The following is a 22,665-nucleotide window of genomic DNA, read 5'->3' as shown; positions in this document are numbered from 1 at the left end:
AAGAAGATACCAGAAGATGGAAATATCAACCACACTCGTGAATTTGTAGGATTAATACTGTGAATATGGTCTTCCTAACAAAAGCAACTTAAAATTCAATGCAATCCCCATCAAAATTCCAATACAGTTCTTCAAAGAAATTGAAAAAAGGTATCATAAATTTTTATGAAAGCACAAAAGACCTAGGATAATTAAAACAATCTTGAATAACAATGTAAACAACAACAACAACAGCCCAAATCCAAACAAAAGAAAATTAACTGCTTCGAGATATCACCATCTAGTCTTCAAGTTAAGCTACAGGGGTGTAATGATTAAAAACAACAACAACAACAACATGGTACTGGCATGAAAAGAAAATTATTGAACAGTGGAACGGAATTAAGATTGCAAATATAAACTCACAGTTCTACAGACACCAACATTTTCACAAAGAATCCAGCAATAATAAACACTGGAGAAAAGACAACTCTTCAATCAATGGTGCTGGTCAAACTGTATAACTACATGTAAAATAATGGAACTCTCATCTTGTATAAAACTCTACTTCTAATGGATCAAGGACTTTCAAAATAAGACCTGATACCCTGAATTTGGTAGAGAAAGTAAGGAACATAACTGAACTGATTGGCATAGGAAAGGATTTCTGAATAGGATCCCAAAAGCCCAGGTATTGAAGTCAACAATGAATAAATAGACCTTATAAAATTAAAGTATTTCCATACATCAAAAAAAAAACCTACACTATCATTTGAGTGAAGAGACAGCCTACAGAGTGAGAAAAATCTATACCAGCTATTTCATCTGACAGAGGATTCATGTCTAGACTATATGAAGAACTCCCAAAATCAACTCAATCAAAAAGAAAGTTTTTAAATATTCAAAATCCTTAGCCACAGGGAAATGCAAATTAAAACTACTTTGAAATATAATTTTACCTCAGTTTTTAAAAAAGGTTAAAAACAGATAAATTCTTAATCCATAGATTCTTTTATAAATGATGCTTACAAGAATTACAATTTTGAAAATGAATTGAGTCCTTGGGTACTTTGACACTTACTAGACATAAAGCCCTTTGCTTCGTATTCTAAAAGTTTTAGTGTTTTGTTTTGTTTTGTTTTTTACAACCACCCAAACAAAAATCTACCTGTATATCTCACAAGGGGGAAAAAAGCAAAATTATAATTAAGTTACACTTAAAATAGGAAAAAAAATATTCTGCCATGGATGTGGGGACAGGGGAACACTTATTCTCTGCTGGTGGTAATTGGTGCACTCACTGTGGAAGTCAGTGTGGAGGTTCCTTAAAAGACTAAAAATAGATCTACCCGATGATCCAGCTCTATACCACTCTTGAGTTTATACCCAAAGGGCTCCATATCCTATTCTAGAGACATCTGCTCATCCATGTTAATTGCTACTCTAGTCACAATATCCAGGAAATGGAATCAGTCAACTGACAGAATAATAAAAATGTTATATAAAATAAAGTAAAAAGGAATAATAAAAATGTTAGCTCTAAATCTTTAAATATGCATGTTTTATTTGGAATAACCATAGAGGTTATTATACCCACAGTCACATATAATCCTCACCCCTCAAGGAAACTTCTTTTTGCAACAGGTTGTGGTGGTTTGAATGAGAATGGTCCCCATAGGCTCACATATTTGAACACTTAGTCCCCAGCTGGTGAGCTGTTTGGAAGAATTAGAAGGTATGATCTTGTTGGAGTAAGTGGGGCATTGTTGGAGGAGGTATGTCCCAGTATGGCTCTCTGTGCCTGCTGCTTATGGACCAAGATGTAAAGTTCTCAGCTACTGCTCCAACACCATACCTGTCTGCTTCCTGCCATGATGAAAACTGACTAACCCTCTGAAACTATAAGTACGACTTCAGTTCAATGGTTTCTTTTATAAGAGTTCCCTTCCTTAGTCATGGCGGTCTCTTCACAGCAACAGAACAGTAACTAAGATGGAGACCGTTACAGAAAACCACAATCACAATGAAGAGTTGTGGAGCCCATCCCGACTGAGCAGGGACAGCAGCAATAGACGTGTCAAAGTGGATGTGGAAAGCCCAACAAGGCCTCAGCCCAACACAAACAACTACAGCAACTGAGAGCAGGTGTGGGGGGGGGGGGCGGGATTAGTCTTCCTTAGGGAAGAGCACACCAATTGTTTATTCAATACCAAATGATTCGCTTTAAATTAATACATACAAGTAACATATAGACTGAGAAGTTGTATTTGTGTATTTAAGAATACGGGCTGGAGAGATGGCTCAGCCGTTAAAGGCTAGGCTCACAACCAAAAATATAAGAATATATGTGTATATGTGTGTATGTATGTGTATATGTATGTGTGTGTATATGTGTAACAACAATTAACGAAAAACGAGGCCATGAATTTGAAAGAGAGCAAGGAGGGTTATATGGGAGGGTTCAGGGGGAGGAAAGAGAAGGGAGAAATGATTATAATTATAATCTCAAAAGTAAAAGAATTTCAAATGGCTACATCCACAAAGCATTCTTCCATCGGACCACAAGATGGCAGCAAAAATCAATCAAATGCATTAGAAATGAAGGCTTATTTTAATTATTCTAGTCTCATAAACTATCTTTTTATTAGGAAGGGAGCTTTTTACTAAAGAGATTCTTGCCCCTGATCATAACTCAAAAGATTCTGCCCATGACTGGGCTTTCAGAAGACAAGCCCAAACTGAAAGAGATATAAGCATTGCCCATCTAAATGGATGGGGGGTGTCAAGAATTCCAGGCCAAGCTGTATCTGGCCAGCCCACTCAAGCAAACCTAAAAGATCCTACGTGTTTCCTATTTAATAAAAAGTACACCTGTAAAACTGAGGATATTAGCAGACTTAAGTCCAAATAAGACATAAACCCACTTATGACATATTTCTACAAGATGAGCCCCTGTGCTACACCTATCCCTATAAGATAACCCATATTGGTTATTTCAGAGTAGTATAGTACATAAGAAGTAGAAATGAAGCCAGGGGAGGGGGAGCACTTCTTTAATCCAAGCACTCTGGACAGGCAGACAGGCAGAGCTCTATGGGTCTGAGGCCAGCCTGGTCTACAGAGTGAGTTCTAGAACAGCCAAGTCTACACAGAGAAACTTTGTCTCAGAAAACAACAACAAAAAAAATGTAAGTGAGATCATCAGTTCACCTGATATTATCCCTATATACTTCTGGGGGAGGGAGCAGAATTCAGTGTCATACAGGATTAGATTCTGCATTCCCTTAGACCAATATTCCCAATCCCTCGATTCGTGTTTGCCTTTAAATGAGCCACAACTGGCAGATGACTGCAGAAACTTCCATGGAATCCCCTACCTCAAGGATTTTGAGGTAGCCCCACTAGTTTTGGCTAATTTCCAGGCCTAAGATCTAAAGGAACTGAAACACGCAGAGGGAATTATAACTCAACAAGTAGTTTTTACTATGTCCAAGGAATAAATAACCTTTAGGAACCCTTGCCTTAATAGGGAGTATAAGGTCTCTAAGAAGAGGCAAAGACTACTTAAATTTTAGTAAAGGGAGAAATAACTGGGCTTCATTATGACCCTCGGGCACTAGGCCTTATCCACAGATAATATTTGAGTTGTTATGCATCTCTCCCCTCTCCAGACCCATAGGCTGGTACAGACATTTTTTGGCTGAACTGGGATTTTTTTAACCATGGATGCAGGCTTATAGAGAAAGAGCAAAACCCCCTATAGCAAAAGTTAAAAGAAGCGCTCAGAATACATGCTTCCTCCCCCTCCCCTGCAAATTGATGGATCACAAGAACAAATTTACATTAACTTTTTAAAACGTTCTCTTGAAGGTTCAAGCCTTGGAGATAACTAAGAGTAATAAACGTTTTTAACCATATGTCACCCTAAAGCAAGGGATTCCTATGGGAACCTGGCTCAGTCCCTAGGCCTGCACAAGTAACTGATGACATAGTCATGAGACCACGTAACCTGTGGCCTGAGACTGACTTATTACTCCATGTATTGACAGAAAAATCAAGGAAGCCTTTTACGTTTCTTTGGGTTTTGTTTTGTTTTTCGAGACAGGGTTTCTCTGTGTAGCCCCAGTTGTTGTGGAACTTACTCTGTAGACCAGGCTGGCCTCAAACTCAGAGCAATCCATCTGCCTCTGCCTCCTGAGTACTGGGATTAAAGGTGTGTGCCACCATGGCCCAGCTACTAAGGAAGCTTTTAAATTGACATTTGAGTCTCTCATAAATATGTGCGTGAATTTCTTTCTTTTTTAGAGTCAACCAGGTCTCTTCAGCCAGCAAGTAAGTTTATGTGACAGCGGTCTCTTTTGGCAGTAAACCCCGAGATCGCTCTGCAGGGAAGGATTTTTTATGACACAGTTGCTTCTTTAGCTCTCCCTGAAAGTTCAGGCCAGGGCACCTAGGGCTGTTTAGATGTCCTTTCCATATCCAACTATCTAAAACCCAACCTGAAAGATAGCCCTTACAAACAAACCCTGATTATGTTTGGCTTATTCAAGGGAGGTGCTTTGTGAAACAACAACAACAAAAAATATTAATGGGATACTGGATTGTCTCCCTCAAAGACACCTTGAGGAAAAGGCTCTGGCACTGCAGTTCCATTAGCCAAACTTATATATTTTTTAAGCCACACAGTCTGTTTCTATTTTTTTTTTAATGCCCTTCAAATATTGTATCTTTTGGTCACATTCTCTATATTTTGTTACCTAGCAAAAATCTTCATTGACTAAACTCTGTAGTTAATAAAAATGAAATAGTCATCTTATTGTTTACAAGACTGTGCCAGTAAGTGAATTAATTATTCTTCTTTCATATTTAACATCCTGAAAGCAGTTTCCCCTCTCTCCTTGCCTCCCAGCCCCACCAACCACTCCTCCTCAGTTGCTCTTCAGAAAAGGGCAAACTCCCTTGGATATAAACTAAACCTCGCATAATAAGCTGCAAGAAAACTGGGCACCTCCCCTCATATTAAGGCTAGATGAGGTAACCCAGTAGGAGGAAAAGGATCCCTAAGCAGTCAAAAGAGTCAAAGACAGCCCCTGATCCCATTGTTGGGAGTTTCATAAGAAGACCAAGGCACACAACCATAACATATATGCAGCAGGCCTAGGTTAGATCCATACAGTCAATTAACCAAAGTTATAACTCCAACTAAAGCCTTGGAGATGACAGAAAAAAGAGGGAGGTAACCATAGACATATTCTAAAGATGCCTTCCTATCATTACTTGCCAGTGCTGCAATCTGGAAACAAGGGGAATCATTAAAGTTCCCCAAATAGTCCTATCAGATATAGACTGCAGATCTTGTCTCATCCAAGGCATGTAAAAGTTCTCAAGGTCACTGTAGTACATTATAAAGAGAGCATTAAAAAGACAATAAAACATATCAGCAGAGGAAATCAATTGGTTGACATCTTCAAACATGGCTGCCTTGACCCAGAAGCTTTACTGATCCTTGCTGATGTCCTGACATGACTCCTCATAGGCCTCTATAATCCAAAGAGAAAGCAACAGGGAAAGAATCCTAATTAACATCAAGAGATGGCTGCAGAAGTAAACATTGAACCCTGACCCAGATCTAGCCAATGGACAGGACATTCTCGACAGTTGAGTGGAGAGTGGGGACTGACTTTCACACGAACTCTGGTGCCTCATATTTGACCATGTCCCCTGGAGGGGGAGACCTGGCGGCACTCAGAGGAAGGACAGCAGGCTACCAAGAAGAGACTTTATACCCTATGAGCATATACAGGGGGAGGAGGTCCCCCTCAGTCACAGTCATAGGGGAGGGGAGTAGGGGGAGAGTGGGAGGGAGGGAAGAATGGGAGGATACAAGGGATGGGATAACTATTGAGATGTAAAATGAATGAATTAATAAAAAAAATTTAAAAAACAACAACACCCCACAAAAAAGAGAGCAAGTGCTGGAGGCTGTGATTGTTTAGATTTTGAGCAAGGTGGGTCTGATGATGAGACAGCAATAGAAGATCTAGGTTTAGACAGTAAAGCACATAGTCAGAAGCTGCATTTGTTGAAAATTATGGACTGAAGAGGCCACAAAAAGTCATATGCATGTTAAATAACCTACAAGGCTGATTGGCTGATTAGAGCTTCCTAATTATGTCATCTTGGCAAATTGCAGCCCCTTTAATAAGCCACCTGTTGTCCATCTGGCCTAAAAGCCTCATGGCTATCTTATGAAACATTTTTGGTTGTCTTCACTTAACAAACCAGTAGATTTCACCAATTCCAAAGCTAAGACTGTCATCAGATACCATCTAAAACCCATAGTAGATACTTCCCTGCATTGCTGTAACCTGCCTACCTGATGCTTCAGTGTATTTGAAAAGTTATCTGTTAGGGTTTTTTTTGTTCTGTGTCTATAAACACTTCATGAAATTGCTACTATGTTGAAACATGATATTTGGGACAACCTGAGTCTATGTCTCTGGATACAGAGTTATAGGCAGCTTATGAAAACCAAAATTGAGTCCTGTGGAAGAGTAGGACCGCACTCTTTAAGTGCTGAGACATCTCTCTAGCTCTCCTTTGTTGCATTGTAAGGGCAACATAACAGCTAACTCTTTCATCCAACAGAAAGCAGAATGTATTTCCTTCAGACAGGCTGGGGTTTTAGCATTAGCATAAGTTATTAAAGTTTGACATATCAAATCTTTATCTGAATGAAGCTTCATATCCATTCATATGTTTCACTTTGTTACTTAGAAGTTTTGCATTACTGGGGAGAGTCCTTGTTCAGTTCACCCCCAACCCCCCACATATATATGACATAACACACACACACACACACACACACACACACACACACACACACACACAAGTAAAAATAAATCAAAAGAAAAATGACATGTGAACTCCAGATAAAAGGTTTTGGATCCCCTCCTCCTGAGACTGCCACCTCCTTATGTTCCACAAAATGAAGCAATGGGCAAAAAGACCTGGGATGAGCAGCTGATGGACCAGATCGTGAAAACTATGTGGTGAAGAGGCGGTAAGCCGATAGCCCATCCCAATCCTATGCTGGCTTCAAGAAGAAATTAAAATGAAGTAAAAGAGTCATATGGAGAAGGAATCTTTCTGAGACAGTGTCCAGAAAGGAAAAAGGATAAGGGGGCGGGGAGAGTAATTAATCTCAAGTTTTTGTTGAGAATTAGGGGATTTAGGGTCCCACTGGAAACCTTCAATAGATTTGAGGTTGGGACTAGGGAGATAGGAAATGACATCCCAGGCCAACTTTGAAGCTGTGCTCTACTCTTGGTCCTAACTAGAACAAGTAAGGAAATCTGTCTTCTATCGTTTAACACGTCCATTAGAGGGTAAACATGAAAGAGCTTTTGGCACTCTGCCCTTGTTTTTAAAGGGCATTTCTCAAGGTCTTTGATATTTCATGCTGGAATGTAAAATTTTCTCTGATTCTCAGGCTCTGTGAGATCACATGTATCAATTATTTTTCTGTTGCTATGATTAAAAACACCCTGATCAAGGCAATTCATAGAAAAAATCGTTTATTTGGGCCCACAGTTTTAGAGGGATATTTTTAGCAGTAAGTGGCAGGCCTGGCAGAAGGAGCAGCATGCTGAATACCTGCAAATGCAGGCATGGAGTGGAGAGAACTAATTGGAAGTAGGGTAAGGCTATATAATCTCAAAGCCTGCGCCCAGTGACCAGCTCCCTCCAGCAAAGCTGCATCACCTTCCTGAGAGTACAGGAAACATTTCTCATTCAATCCACCATACCACAAGGGGAAAGGTGATATGATGTGTGTGTGTGCATGCTTGTGTGTGTGTGTGTATGTCTCTGTGTGTGTGTGTGTGTATGTCTCTGTGTGTGTGTGTGTGTGTGTGTGTGTGTGTGTAAAAATTGAAGCAGAGAAGGGCCTTGCTTGAGATTTACAAAGGAAAAAATGCTTGGTAGCTAAAACTATGTGTACAAGTAGTCTTAATTTGCTACCGTTATATATATATGTATGTATGTATGTATGTATGTATGTATTGGGCTCGATTCTTGTAAGGGAAATGAAGAAACTGTAAGTAGGTGAGAGAGAACTGCTGGGAAGGATTCAAGTGTGAGGTTATATTTTTGTTGAAAAGGGAATATTTTAGATAAGGATTAATTTGTTATGGTACTATAAGAGTTTTGTGCTAAGAATAAAAGAGAAAAGGTGAGGACAAAACCTTCATGGTTCAAAATGAAGCCACACACGTTCTGAGTAAGTTTTTTCTGAACAAGGTTTGTGGAGGCATTTAAGGATATGTTCAATTATATTTCATAATTGAAGATTATCAAAATCCTTAAGTTTATTTTTACCTACTTATGGTATCTCTTACAAAAACTGGCTTAAAAGAACAAAGAATGGGCCAGCAGTGGTGGTGCATGCACTTGGGAGGCAGGGGCAAGCGGATCTCTACGAGTTCGAGGTCAGCTTGGTCTACAGAGCAAGTTCCAGGACAGCTAGGGCTACACAGAAAAATCTTGTCTTGAAAAACCCAAACAAACAAACAGCCGAGAGTGTGTGTCTAATTAAGATAATTACTTGTTTTTTGCTAGCTTTGTTAGGCTTTAGCCAATTGGAGAAACTAAATTGTGGTATTTATCTAAAACTTAGCTATATGTTGCACAGCAGTTAAAATTATGAGGCTGCTAAATCTCTCCTTCTGGATGTTCAAGCTTAAAGGCCTACTTCAATGATGATAAGGGCATCAAAAAGGACAGCCAATATTTTGGTTCTTATCCTCCAAGGTCAATCAAGACTCAAGGGATGATGGAACTCCTCTGATAAGTCACCCACCTGCTTTCTTGATCAGAGAGGCCATTGGAGTCCCCAAAATTTGGCGTGTAACCACTGCACATTCAACAAGAGGGGAAATCACTGTGGACCCAAGGCCGTGTTTGATGAAATACTTTAAAGTTATGGTTGTATACATAATTCCACCATCGCTAAACAGGTATGTGTGGGACACATAACTTGACAAAGGATAATCAAAAAGGTCATGAAAAAAACCTGGACTATGTTTCTTTCAAAATATCCAGAATAACTTTAAAGAAATGCCTATGGAAGGAAAGCAAACATATTTATAGGTGACAATAATGCCCCCCCCTCTCTGGGAGATTAGCACCTCCCATCTCCCAGGTGCTATTGCTGGTAGTGTGATTAAGATTATCTTAAAACAAGTTGGCCTTGTAGAAAACATCCATTCAGAAATTGGCGTTTCAGGGAATTATGAAAAGTTTAAATATTAAGGTGTGACTACCATACCCCATGCCTTTTCCTCATCATTTGGGAAAATATAATGAGTCAGACACTTAAACATACCTAACTAAACTTATACTTAAAACAATATTACTCTGGACTGTCTCTATAGATTTGCTTAGGATTAGGATAGCTCCAAGAAGGAAAGTATGCTTATCTCCATATGACTTAGTGGGTCCCCAGACCTCTCCAGTATGGAAACCAAAGAACAAATTTTTAAAGAAACTGGGCAGGCTGCCAGGCATGGTGGCATATACTTTTGATGTCGGTACTCAGGAGGCAGAGGCAGGAGAGTCTAGAGGAACTGTAGGTCAAACTTGTCTACACAGAGAATTCCAAGCCAGCCAAGGCTATATAGTGAGACCCTGTCTCAAAAAAGTTAAATTAAACTAAACAAACAAACAAACACAAAATAAACTGGGTTGAAGAGATGGCTCAGTTCCTAGCACTCATAAGGTGGCTCACACCCATCTGTAACTCTAGTATCAGGAGATCTGGCACTCCATTCTGACATCCATGGGCACTAGGCTAAGATGTCCAGATCTACCCTCCAGAAATATGAGTACCTAAGTGTCTCCATACAGCAATGTGGTGACTTTTCTATGGTGATGTTTCTCATTACTTAAATACATTCTTTCACCTAGGGTTAACTGTTTATTTAGGCGACTTGCATTTATACTGTATTCTTGCCTGTTACTGCATATTGGCAATATCTGAACACATGATCATGACCTACAGAGTTTAGGATGTAAAAACAGCTAAAGAAATGACAGGCAGAGGAGCATATAAGCTTTAGATACACAGCCAGGAACCAAGTTGATGTTTTATTTGGAATGAATTGATGATTACACAAGTATTGTATGCAACTGGGAAATTTCTTCAAGGAGTCTCCTGGCAGATGTTGCAAATACCAGAACTCACACTTCAGACCTTTTGATCAGTCTGTTTGGGAGCACAATGGGCCTTCACGTTACTTTGTAGTTTTAATGACCTAATATCAAAGAGGAACATAATCACACCAAGGAGTGACAGGGTGGTTGTCAGCACCCCTATTGGGAACACATGAGTACTGTGTTTCTTTATCAGGTCTTCTTTCTTTACTGGAAAGGTATGTGGAAAGTCAAGGGTGGTCTCACCATAAAGATCTACTACATAGTTCCCAGTCACAGAAACAACTATGGGAAAGCTGCTGAGAACCAGAATAAAGACAGAACATTTGTAGCACAGTATCTGAGTCTCTGGTAATAAGGCTTTGGTAAAGCTGATCCTAATGGCCACTGAGCTGAAAACCAGGACCACCAGTTTTATTAAAATTGCCAGTAATATGAGGTTCTGTGCGTACTGAAATTTGGCTGGTATGGTCCAGGTGGAGATGACAGGGCTGTGCTCCAGAATTCTGTTCACAGTACCAGAGATGTTAAACTCTCGATGGTAGGTAATACGCTTCCCAGAGACCGATATACACAAACTGAACCATCTTATTGTCAAATTCCCAGAGGCGCCAGTATTTGCTGCTTGCAAGGATTATCCCAAACCCCAATGGTAAGAGGGTGCAAAGGAAGCCAGTCAGTCTGAAGATCCACTCTTTGGCCCCAGCAAAGCTGGAGATGAGATAGAACAAATACAGTATCAAAACAGGAACACAAAGGAAGGGTGGAAAAAAGAATGAGGAATAGTTTACAGAATACTAAGTTCTCACACTTGTCCCCGCTGTCTCACAGTTGTGTTTAAATGATATAAATACTATAGATAAGAATATAGAAAGGACTGGAGAAACAGTTCAGTAGTTAAGAGTATACTATTATTGCTGAGGTCCCAATTTCAGATCCAGTACCCACATTGGGTGGCTTACAATAGCTTATAACTCTGGGGGATCTGATGCCCTCTTCTGGTCCCAATAAAGACCTATGCTTGCATACACACACACACACACACACACACACACACACACACACACACACACACACAGAGAGAGAGAGAGAGAGAGAGAGAGAGAGAGAGAGAGAGAGAGAGAGAGAGAGAGAATCTAAAATAAATCTGAAAAAAAATCCACAACTGACAGGAGTCTCCATTATAAGATTTAAAAACTTATTTTATTATGTGCCTGTACATATGTCTGTGCACCACATGCATATCCGGTGCCTTCTTCTGTGTGGAGGCCATAAAAGGGCATTGGATCCCATGGAACTGGAGTTTTAGATAGTTTTAAGCTGTCATGTAGGTGCTGAGAATGGAACACATGTCCTCTGGAAGAGTAACATATGCTTTGTTTGTTTGTTTGTTTTATTTTTCAAGACAGAGTTTCTCTGTGTAAAAGATCTGGCTGTCCTGGAACTCTCTTTGTAGGCTCTGCCTACCTCTGCCTTCCTGCGTGCTGGGATTAAAAGCTTTTGCCACCACATCCAGCTGCAGCCAATGCTCTTAATCTCTGAGTTATCTCTCCAGCCCAATATAAGATGTTTTAGACAATTTGGCAATATCTTTTACAAGTTGACATTTTCACATTTATTGACAAGGAATCCTATTTCTTGTAGTTAATAGTCAAATAAGCATTAACAACAGCTTATATAAAGTGATATTTATTTCAATAGTGTCTCTAAAACAAAAAATTATTAATAATGTAAATGAGTATAAAAACAGAAAAAAGCTAAGTTTAATTATGATTTCTCCAATATTGTAGTCGAATATTATATGACTATTACAGAGAGTGAGTAAATGTATGTGATCTTGGAAGAAACAAGCAAAATGAAAAATAATACATGAAATGCCCATTTATCTCCAAACAAGACATACCTGACTCCTTTAAATATCCAAAGAGATGGGAACATAAAAGTTGCCCAAAAAATAGAACCTTTAAGCAAATCAACTGATACAGTAGACAGTGTCATTCTTGTTTGCCCATTTTCCTAAAATATGTACATTTCTGAAGAAACCTGTGTGTGGAGGAATGTCTTTGTGGATGTACCAGCTGCCAATAAAGAGCTGATTGGCCAATCAGCCGGGCAGAAGGACAAGAAGTGGAAGGTGGGACTTCCTGGTAGAGAGAAAGGAACGCTGAGAAGGGAAGGGAGAGAAGCCTTTTTACTAGGGTTAGACAGATGTGTTCATGGATGCTGGGAGGATGTCTGGCCATGTGGCTGAGAAAGAAGATGGCCCTGAGCACATGACTGTAGGAACAGACTGATCAGAGCAGAAGCCACCCCAGAAATCTTCAGATTGGCAAGTGATTGGTTTTTATATGGGTTTTAAAGGTACTAGGATTATTAGAGTAGCTCAGAATCTATCCAGCATAGTGCTTACAGCTTAAAAATAAATCATAGTCTCTCTATGTCAGTCATTAAGAAACTGGCTGGTTTAAAGACAACTACTGCTGTAATAATTTACTGCATTATTTAATATAAAGAGAAGAATTTGTCCCTCTACAACACCTATGCGTGATACTTTATAATGAGGATATAGCTTGGTAGTGTAGTGATTACCTAGACCTACAAAACTAAAATTTGAATGTAGAAAATGAGGAGTGATAAATATGTCCATTTTGTAACCACCTCATATATAATATTCCACATTTAGATAATTGGCTTCATTTAGGTGCAACATATAAAGTAGACTGATGAATTTTGGGTGAATAAGTATCTTCTTTGACACAAAACTTATACTTCACATTAACATTATGAAGCAACTAATTTAGATCTTTTATCAATGCAAATCTTTGGATGTAGCAATAATGAAAATGAGAAAATCACAGTGAGGGAGCCCATTGATTCATTCGGCAAAAAGGAAGCATAGTACTTTAGTCACTAGGCATGTGGATATTGCCATTGCCCATGCAGAAGGTATGAGGGGCCTACAAACTGGATCTCTTCCCAAGAAACCTTCCCTACCAGCTCCCCACCGCTCCACGGTCTCTGTGGAATGTGCTTTCTCACTTGTAGAATACACAAGCTGTATCACTTGGGAAGTTACTTCAGCAAGATGAGTTTGAAAGTGGGGGTGGCTTGAGTAATACCCTACTCGCACTCTCTTCCTTGCAAAGGCAGGTCTGCAGCAGTGGACTGCAGAAACCATGGGTTTGAAGCACAACTGGAAACAGGGTGGAGAATGCGGTTGTGCCAAACAAATGAGCTAGCCTGGTAGAATTTTTTATGCTGCCCATGTCTGAAACCCGAGGAGTGGAGGCATTTATTTCTTAAAGATCCAATTGGAAATATATCATATATATATATATATATATATAAATATATATATATATATAAATATATATATATATATATAAATTTTTACCTTTTTGTTTTGTAGGTGAATTGATCCATTTGGAAGATGACAGAATTACAAATGCACTACACAGTAGCAAGAACTGTGTTATTGCTGCAAACATAAATCTCTATCTTCTCCTTTTATATTTTACTTACAATGTGGCTGTGACCTGGATATGCTAAAGATTGTATGTATACACAAGTTTGGTTCTTCCTATTGGAGAAACTCCCATACTATAGGAAGCATGTAGTGCTCACAGATAAACCCCAGGGGAACCTAGAATGTTAAGGGCACAGAGTTGTTCCTTCAAGGGATGACATGTAATACCTGCTATCTGCTCACAAGGCTGGGAGTGGCTATGCTTACTAGCCTGGTGATCTTTGCTGTATCTGTGTGGTTAGAGACTTTTCTAACACTGTATCCTCTCCCCAACTCTTATCATTAATTTGTTTTTCTCAGTCAATCTATAGAATCTATATTTATGGACTTTACAAAGAGTTTTGATGTAGTCATGCCTGATCTCTATTTAGCTTACTTTGTTCCACAAGGAGATTTATATATGTTTTCTTGTGTACTCAGTGTTGAGTTAATTATCACTGGAATAATGTTCACCAAAATATGCTGTGCTTAAATATGCCTAAAATAAACCACTCGGGGTCAGACTACAGAAGCTTGAACCAATACTGGCTACTGAGTCATGTTGAACTGAACTAACTGCCTTCTTGCTTCCTGGAGGCCTGTGATGGTCTCAGAGAACCCTGTTCCACATCATAAGCACACAGTCAAATGAGTCAGAGATATAAATGAGCAGAGACTCATTACAGAAAATGTGGCTTCCTTTTTTATGGTTCCCTTCTTTTCCCTTCATATTTTGTTATAATTTCTAAAGAAGAAAATCCACACATCTTAAGTATACAGCGCAATGAATCATCACACATTTATGTGTCCCTGTTATCTAAATGGAGGTCAAGACACAGAACATCCCTGTTAGTGGTTGGAGATGTTGATAACTGATAGAGCAAATACCTTGCATTCACAAGTCTTTAAGTTCAATTTCCAATACCCAAACTAAACAAGAAGAATGACCAAACAAGAAAAAAAAAACCTTACCAAGCCCAACTACTTTCCTATGAGCTGTTCTGGAAGCCCTGTGTGTAGCTTCATAGGAAAGCCAAAGGAATTGTCTCAAATATAGATCAAAGGGGCTGAATGATATTTTGAAATAAGACACAGATCCTTTTCAACACCTTAGACAGAAGCAAGGACTTTTTAAAGAACCTGTGAGGGATCTAGTTTTCTTCCAGTTATTCATGCTTGTAAGCTGAGGACTATGCCATTTATAGGCAACAAAACAAGGGCACTTATTGAAGAACACTAAGTATTTCTAAAATCTCCAAAAAAGGAAGAATCTCACTCACAAGTCAGATCTCAAAGCTCAAAGTCTAAAGGGTTTTGTGATATTTCAACAGAATCCTGATAAGTTTTGTGATCTATATTATAAGGGTACTTTTGTAACTCATATTGTCTAAAGGGATCTGCACACATACGCTGTTAATGGCTTGTTTGCTCTAAGTTAACCCCCAGCTTAGGTGGTGCCTGTAGGAATGCAGGATTAATATCAGCAGAAACTAACCAAATTCAGCACCTTTTGAATGATTCTAGCAGTTCAGATAGATAGTAGTTGCAGAGTAGTAAAAATAAGGAGGAAGGCACAAACAGCACGAATGTCAAGGATGAGAGTGACTATCTGACCAGAGGGACAAGAATGAACTCTAGAACTCATGGAATGGCTCGGTGAGTGGGTAAAGGCACTTTCTACCAAGCCTGATGAACTGATTTCAATACTTGTGACCTACAAGATTGAAAGAGAAAATTGTCTCCTGACTTCCATATACATGTAATGGGGCATGCGCGCATGTGCGCACACACACACACACACACACACACACACACACACACAGAGAGAGAGAGAGAGAGAGAGAGAGAGAGAGAGAGAGAGAGAGACAGAGAGAGAGAGACAGAGAGAGACAGAGACAGAGACAGAGACAGAGACAGAGACAGAGAGACAGAGAGACAGAGAGACAGAGAGACAGAGACAGGGTTAATAAATGTAAAAACAAAGTAAAGAATGGACCGTGAAATGATCAACTGACTTTGTTTCTCCTCTCCCTATGTAGTGGGTGGGCTGGAGATGTCAGTATTGTGAATCAAGTGTCCTCTTAGATTACTGGCCCTCTGAGTAAAGCACAACTTAAAGATCTACTTCTTGTCTGTGCACAGTGGTGTTTGTGGTAACAGGCAGAACAAACTCCAGTATCCCTGTTATTTACTATGGCTATTTTGTGGGCACAATTTGAGACTTTTCAATAAGTCACTCAATTGACTCAGAGATACAAAGGCTGTCTGGATAGGAGATTCCCATGACAGACTTCCTTAACACTCACCCCATGATTTTACTTGGATACTCTCCCTTTCCTAGGCTCCCAGGACTCTTCATTACTGAATTGCTTTCTGGTTTTTTGTTTGTTTGTTTGTTTGTTTGTTTTTGTGTTTTTGCTTAAGCTTTCTGGTTTTGTTGTGGTTTTGCTTGTGTGTGTGTGTGTGTGTGTGTGTGTGTGTGTGTGTGTGTTCCTCTCTCCTTTCCAGGTTATGGCTTGCATGGCCTCTGGTTTAAAGGTACCATTTTATCCTACTTTGTTTATTTTATTTCAGATCTCTGACTGTTCAAATGTGTGGCACAGCCTCCATTCCTGATAACAGCCTATTGGGATGTGTTCTGAGAAACTGGTCCAACTACACTAATGACTGTATGAAAAAGAAAAGAACGGTGTACTGTTGTAAAACTGTTTGGCTACTCTACACATTGGGTTCTGAGGGAAAGTAGCCGTAGCCATTAAGGTGAATACTTTACTATTTTACAACTAGAGTTGTTTTCCAAGAATGAGGAAAATGTAGAGGAATTCCTTATACTCACACTTTTATGGCAGTGTGCAATCGAGATTCTGCCCTGACTAGGGATCAGTCGATGGTACCAAATTGATTTCCAAGTGGTTGTACAAGTTTGCACTCCCACCAGCAATGGAAGAATGTTCACTTTGCACCACATCCTTGCCAGCATGAGCTGTCACTTGAATTTTTAATCTTTTTTAAAGGTTTGTTTATTATGTACATCTGCAAGCCAGACGAGAGTATCAGATCTCATTATAGATGGTTGTGAACCACCATATGTTTGCCAGGAATTGAATTCAGGACCTCTGTCTACTTCATTAGATATTAGAATGGCTACCTGAGAGTTCTTCTTGGGTCTGTTTACTTGGAAAACCATTTTTATTCCTTTACTCTGAGGTTATACTTATCTTTGTTGTTGGAGTCTGTTTCTTGTATGCAGCAGAATGATGGATTATCTTTCCACATCTATTCCATTAGCCTATGTCTTTTTATTGCAGCTCTGAGTCCATTGATGTTGACAGATATTAATGTCCATTATTGTTAATTCCTGTTATTTTGATGGTGGTGGTGGTGGTGGTGGTGTGTGTGTGTGTGTGTTATACTTCCTTTTCTGGTTTTGCTGATGTGGGGTTATTTATTTCCTAGTTTTCTTGAGAGTTGTTAGCCTCCTTAGGTTGGAATTTTTCTTCTAGTGTCTTCTAAAGGGCTGGAATTGTGGATATATCTTGTGTAAATTTGGTGGTGCCTTGGAATATCTTGCCTTTTCCATCTATGGTTTTTGAAAGTTTTGCTTGGTGTAGTAATCTGGGCTGGCATCTGTGTTCTCTTAGAGACTGAAAGACATCTTCCTAGGCCCTTCTAGCTTTCAGAGTCTCTGTTGAGAAGTCGAGTGTAGTTCTGATAGGTTTGCCTTTGTAAATAACTTGGTCCTTTTCCCTTGAGGTTTTTAATAGTCTTTCTTTTTCTGTACATATAGTGTTTTGATTATTATGTGGTAGGAGGATTTTCTTTTCTGGTTCAATCTATTTGGTGTTCTGTAGCCTTCTTGTGTGTTTATAGGTGTCTCTTTCTTTAGGTTAAGAAAAATCCTGATTTTGTTGAAAATACTTTCTGGGCCTTTGAGATGGGAATCTTCTCTTTCTTCTATTTTTTATTATTCTTAGGTTTGGCCTTTTCATATTGTCTCATATTTCTTGGGTGTTTGTGTCAGGAATTTTTTAGATTTAACATTTTCTTCCATCATATTTTCTATGCCTGAGATTCATCAACAGAACACAAGAGATGGAAGAACTAATCTCAGCCGTGGAAGATACTATAGAAGAAATAGATACATCAGTCAAAAATATCTTCAGCCTAAAATAATTCCTGATACAAAACATCCAAGAAATCTGGGACACTATGAAAAGACCAAACTTAAGACTAATAGAAATAGAAGGAGAAGATTCCCAGCTCCAAAGCCCAGGCCCTTCTGGCTTTTAGAATTTCCGCTAAAGGCGAGGGCAATTCTAATAGTTCTTCCTTTGTTACTTGCTCTTTTTCCCTCACAGCATTTAATATTCTTTCTATGTTCTGTATATTTAGTGTTTTGAGTATTATTTGGTAAGAATACTTTCTTTTCTCATCAAAACTATTTCTTCTATATGCTTCTTGTACCTTTATAGGCATCTCATTCTTTAGGTTAGAAAATTTTTATTCTATGATTTTCTTGTTCGAATTCCTAAATTTTTCACCAGAATTTCCTCAGTTTATGTTTTCTCTATTGCTTTTATTTCCATTTTAAGGTCTTGAACAGTTTGATTCATTTCCTTCAATAGTTTTTTTTTATTGGATTTCTTTAAGAGATTTATTCATTTACTCCAATTGTTTGTGTTTTCTTGGATTTTTTAAATATTTTCTTCATTTTTTTTAAGGCCTCTATCATTTTCATATAGTTGGTCTTAAGGTCTTTTTCTTGTGCTTCAGCCATGCTGGGCCTGCTGTGGTAGAGTAGACGGGCTTTAGTGGAGACACATTGTCCTGGCTGATGTTGATTATGTTCTTGTGCTGGCGTCTAGGTATCTAGGCTTGGGTAATTATAGGACTAGATGCTGATTTCTGGCTTTGTCTTTGTTGGGTGGGTGTTTTGTTCCTTGGTTTCTGTTTCCTGTCTGTTTTCAAAGAGTATGATAGCTGTATGTTATCTGTTTTAGTATCTTGCTCAGCTGGTGTGTTCACAGGGAATGCCTGCTGGTGTCAGGAACTAGGATGCAGTGACATATGGGGTGAGGGAGCTCAGGAGGGATTGGTTATAAGCAAGCCACAAGAGATGTGCACATAGGGCTGAGGTAGGCCATAGCTGGTGATCTCTTGCTGCACAAGACTGAGGGGTTGGCTATAGGGGAATAGAGAAAGTGGGGAAAGTCTGTGGGCAACTCACTTGGCTCTCTGGCACAGTGGCCTGTGTTTGATCAGGGGAAGTCTGCCTGAGTTGGGGGCTAGATACAGCAATGTATTGGGAAAGGGAGGCCAGGGGGGATGGTCTGTGGGATCTACAGGAAATGTGGGCAGGGGGAAAGGGGTGGCTGCAGCTGATGTTCTGTTGCAGCACTAGGGACAAGCCTGAGGAACTGGGTCAAGGGCAGTGGTTTTCAACTTGTGGGTCATGGCCCCTTTGGGGGTTGAAAGACCCTTTCACAGGGATCATCTAAGACCATTGGAAAACACAAATATTTACATATTGATTCATAACAGTAGAAAAAATTACAGTTACGAAGTAGCAATAAAAATTTTATGGTTGAGGGTCACCACAACATGAGAAACTGTATTAAAGGGTTGTAGCATTAGGAACAGTCTAGGGAACTGGTATAGGGGAACAGAGAGAGCTGGAAAAGTCTGAAGGCAGGTTACCTGGTCTCTCAATTAAATATAGTTTTAAAAAGAAAAAAAAAATAAATTAAATAATTCTTTGGCAAAACTACCACTAACAACAACAATTTCCTCAGTTGTCTGATACTCTTCTTAAGTAGTGAGGTGCTAATCATGATGCAGATACAAGTTATATTTTTTTCTAGTATACCAACAATTCCATGTACAAATTTTTCTGGATAATGCCTGGAAGCTAGTCCTGAAACAGCAAGAATAAGAAAGATTTCTGGTCTCTAGTCAAGTAGCCTAAGGAAATCATAACTAATATAAGCCTGGAAGTGTGGGCAAGTAGGTAACCAAGGAGGTCTAGAACAGCTTGCCTAGTAAAGATTCATCTGCTAGCTGCTTAAGCCTTACAGGGGACTGAGTGGGAACCATTAGAATAGATACAGGAATGTTCATTGGCCTTCAGAAATTTAAAGGACTTGGTATCTGCCCCCTGCCTTAAGAAGTCTTAATTTGTTAAAGCTTTTTCAATGACAGGAGCATGAAAGACAGGGAGTCCTGTTTTAAAAGAACAATATACCCATGTAAAGAAATAGTTGTTAAGTACTAGCAGATTTACTGAATCTTGTGTATACACACACACACACACACAATATATATATGTACATATATGTATGTATATAGTTTAGTACTTAGAATATAATTATCATAAAGTGAAACAATTCCTGGAATATTTGCCAAATGTCAAAATAAAAGATAACTAGATTCACCAGGTACTTTCCATCTGGGGAAATCCATCATTTCATAATTTATTAAAGCCAAAGTGTACAACTAGCATTTACTTTTTTCAGAGACAGTGTCCCTCTATGCAATCCTGGAACCTACCATGTAGAGCAGGCTGCCCTCAAACTCACACAGAATTACCTGCCTCTGCCTCCCATGTGCTGGGATTAAAGGCATATGCCATCATTCCCCACTCCACTAACATTTACTTTTGAAAAATAAAATCATATTACACCAAATAGTCATCCCTGAAAGCATATACATACAAATAACAAACATTATATGGATTGAAAAGGTTTTACACACACACACACACACACACAAAGAAAAAGAGGCCATGTATTTGAAAGAGAGCCAGGAGGGACATTCAGGAGGGTCTGTAGAGGGGGAAATAATGTAATTATATTATAATCTCAAAAACCAAACTGATCAATAAGAGGGAAATCATACGTTGTACTGGAAATCCAGCCAACTCCCCAGGGCTAGTGAACACATGGATCTTGGAGGAAAACCTGTCCGCACCACTTTACTAAACCATCATAACTTCTAACCATATTCTATTTGCCCTTATACTCAGAGAGAAATGTATTTCTGATCACTCATCAAGAATACTTCTCTTTGAAACCGATAGGTATCATTACAGAAAAACACAACCAAAATGCAAAGTTGTGGAGCCCAGGCCCAATTATACACCTACAAATCAATCCCTGCATGTAAGGCTCAGGGATCACTGCAAAAGAGGAGGAAGAAAGATTATAAAAGCCAGGGGATCAGGGTGTTTGCTTTGGGATTGTGTCTCCCAGAAATGTCACAAGCTACGCCCCATAATGTCTCACCAACACAACAGCCTAAACATGAGCTGAACAAGGACAGTAGATATGCTAACATGGATATGGGAAAGCTCTTGATGCTGAAACCCAACACAGAGAACTACAGGCAGCTAAGGAATGCTGAGTAGGAGAAATAGTCTTTCCCAGGTAAGAGCACACTAATTGCTTATCCAATACCAAATTGTCAGCCCTGAAAACATACATACAAGAAACATTATACAGACGGAACAGGGTGTATTTATGTATTTTGAAATATGTATGCCTGTTCATTTACACATGTTATGTAACAACAGTCAATGAAACTAGAGACCATGAATTTGAAAGAGTAAAGAAGTATATGGGAGGATTTGGAGGGAGGAAAGGGAAGAGGGAAATTCTGTTATTTTATTATAATCTCAAAAATAAAAGAAATAATTTTAGAAATAAAAAAAATACATACAGGGTTGGTGAGATGGCTCTGTGGGTAAAGAAACCTGCCATGAAGCCAGATGACCTGAGTGTTGTAGGGAGGGTTTTCCCCTTCCCCAAGCTCCTGGAATGACTCATAAGAATCATTAAATATTATAAAAATACCTAGGACACATAGTTAGGGTCTTCTCTGACTAGCTCATAAATGAAAATAACCCATTATACTAACTTACATTTTGCCATGTGGCTGGTTGCCTGAGCCCAGGCATCATGCATCCTTCTTCCTCACATCTTGCTGGTTGAATTCCTGTAAGCCTGGCTCTCTCCCAGAATCCCTTCTGTCTGCCAGTTGTCTCACCTACTTCCTGCCTCAGCCATAGGCCTTAGGTTTTTTTAATTGACAGATGGTGCATCCATACATAAGAAATTCCTTCTACAATTCCTCTTTTTAATCAAATAAAAGGCTCTTTTTCTTTCAATAATAAACCAACATATGAAAATAATTATGAAGCAGTTAAAAAACTATTAGGTAAGATTTACATTCACAATGTCCAGTTTATATGCATTTGGCAACTTAGGAAAAAGTACTCTATCATCTATCCATAATTCTTTTTTCCTCTTTGAACATACATAAAATCTCCTCCCCAACACAACATACCTCCATTTTTCCATTTTTGAATTAGGACATTTATATGCTGATATAATTCAGCAGTCCATTCTAAAATCCCGCTTTTGTTTTGTTTTGTTTTGTTTTTTTTACAGTTGTGCTACTTGTCTCATTGACTTTTGCAACAAAGCACCATTTAATTCATCCCTGGCCTAGTCTTCACCCACCTTCTGTTCTAAGAACATATTCTTTAAACTGTTGTTAGATATTTTTATAATTGTCCTGTAAGACTGCAAGATATATCTGTAATAGGTTTCATGCCATAATGTCAAAGAAACCCCTGTTGCATTCCAATGGATAAATATGCAGAAGCACCATCAACCCCAATATGCAAAGGCACCTGTAAGACAGTCACCATTGTAACAAATGTGTAGCCTTAGAATCATGCTTTTCAGAATTCAAGGCAAAACCCCATTTGAATTCTGAATATGCATTAATAGTATGATGCATCAACATGCGTGTATATCTTAAATTTTCAAAATCTACAAAATTAAACACATAGTTTACTGTATGACATTGTTGTAGGGTAGTATCAGTAAGTACAATCTGCATTTTTAGTTCAATATATTGTTTCTCTATGGGCTGCCTTTCTAATTCCTCAAGCTCCTGTGGACTTTTCT

The 22,665-nt window shown here is 38.9% G+C and overlaps 1 pseudogene across 1 annotated transcript in view; it reads right to left on the bottom strand.

Annotated features, from left to right (window-relative positions):
- Positions 1-16,007, bottom strand: part of LOC311601254 — a 29,981-nt pseudogene extending 13,974 nt beyond the window's left edge. The window contains exons 1-2 of the transcript in view: positions 16,003-16,007; positions 10,232-10,902 (exon numbers count right to left, since the gene is read on the bottom strand). The product of the transcript in view is annotated as an uncharacterized misc_RNA (transcript). The remainder of the gene's footprint in view (positions 1-10,231; positions 10,903-16,002) is intronic.
- Positions 16,008-22,665: the final 6,658 nt, after the last annotated feature.

Source organism: Acomys minous (genome assembly GCF_964271855.1).
Source record: "Acomys minous genome assembly, chromosome: 7".
NCBI lineage: Eukaryota > Metazoa > Chordata > Mammalia > Rodentia > Muridae > Acomys > Acomys minous.
The sequence above is the reverse complement of the archived record's forward strand: the minus strand, read 5'-3'. Positions and strand labels throughout refer to the sequence as shown.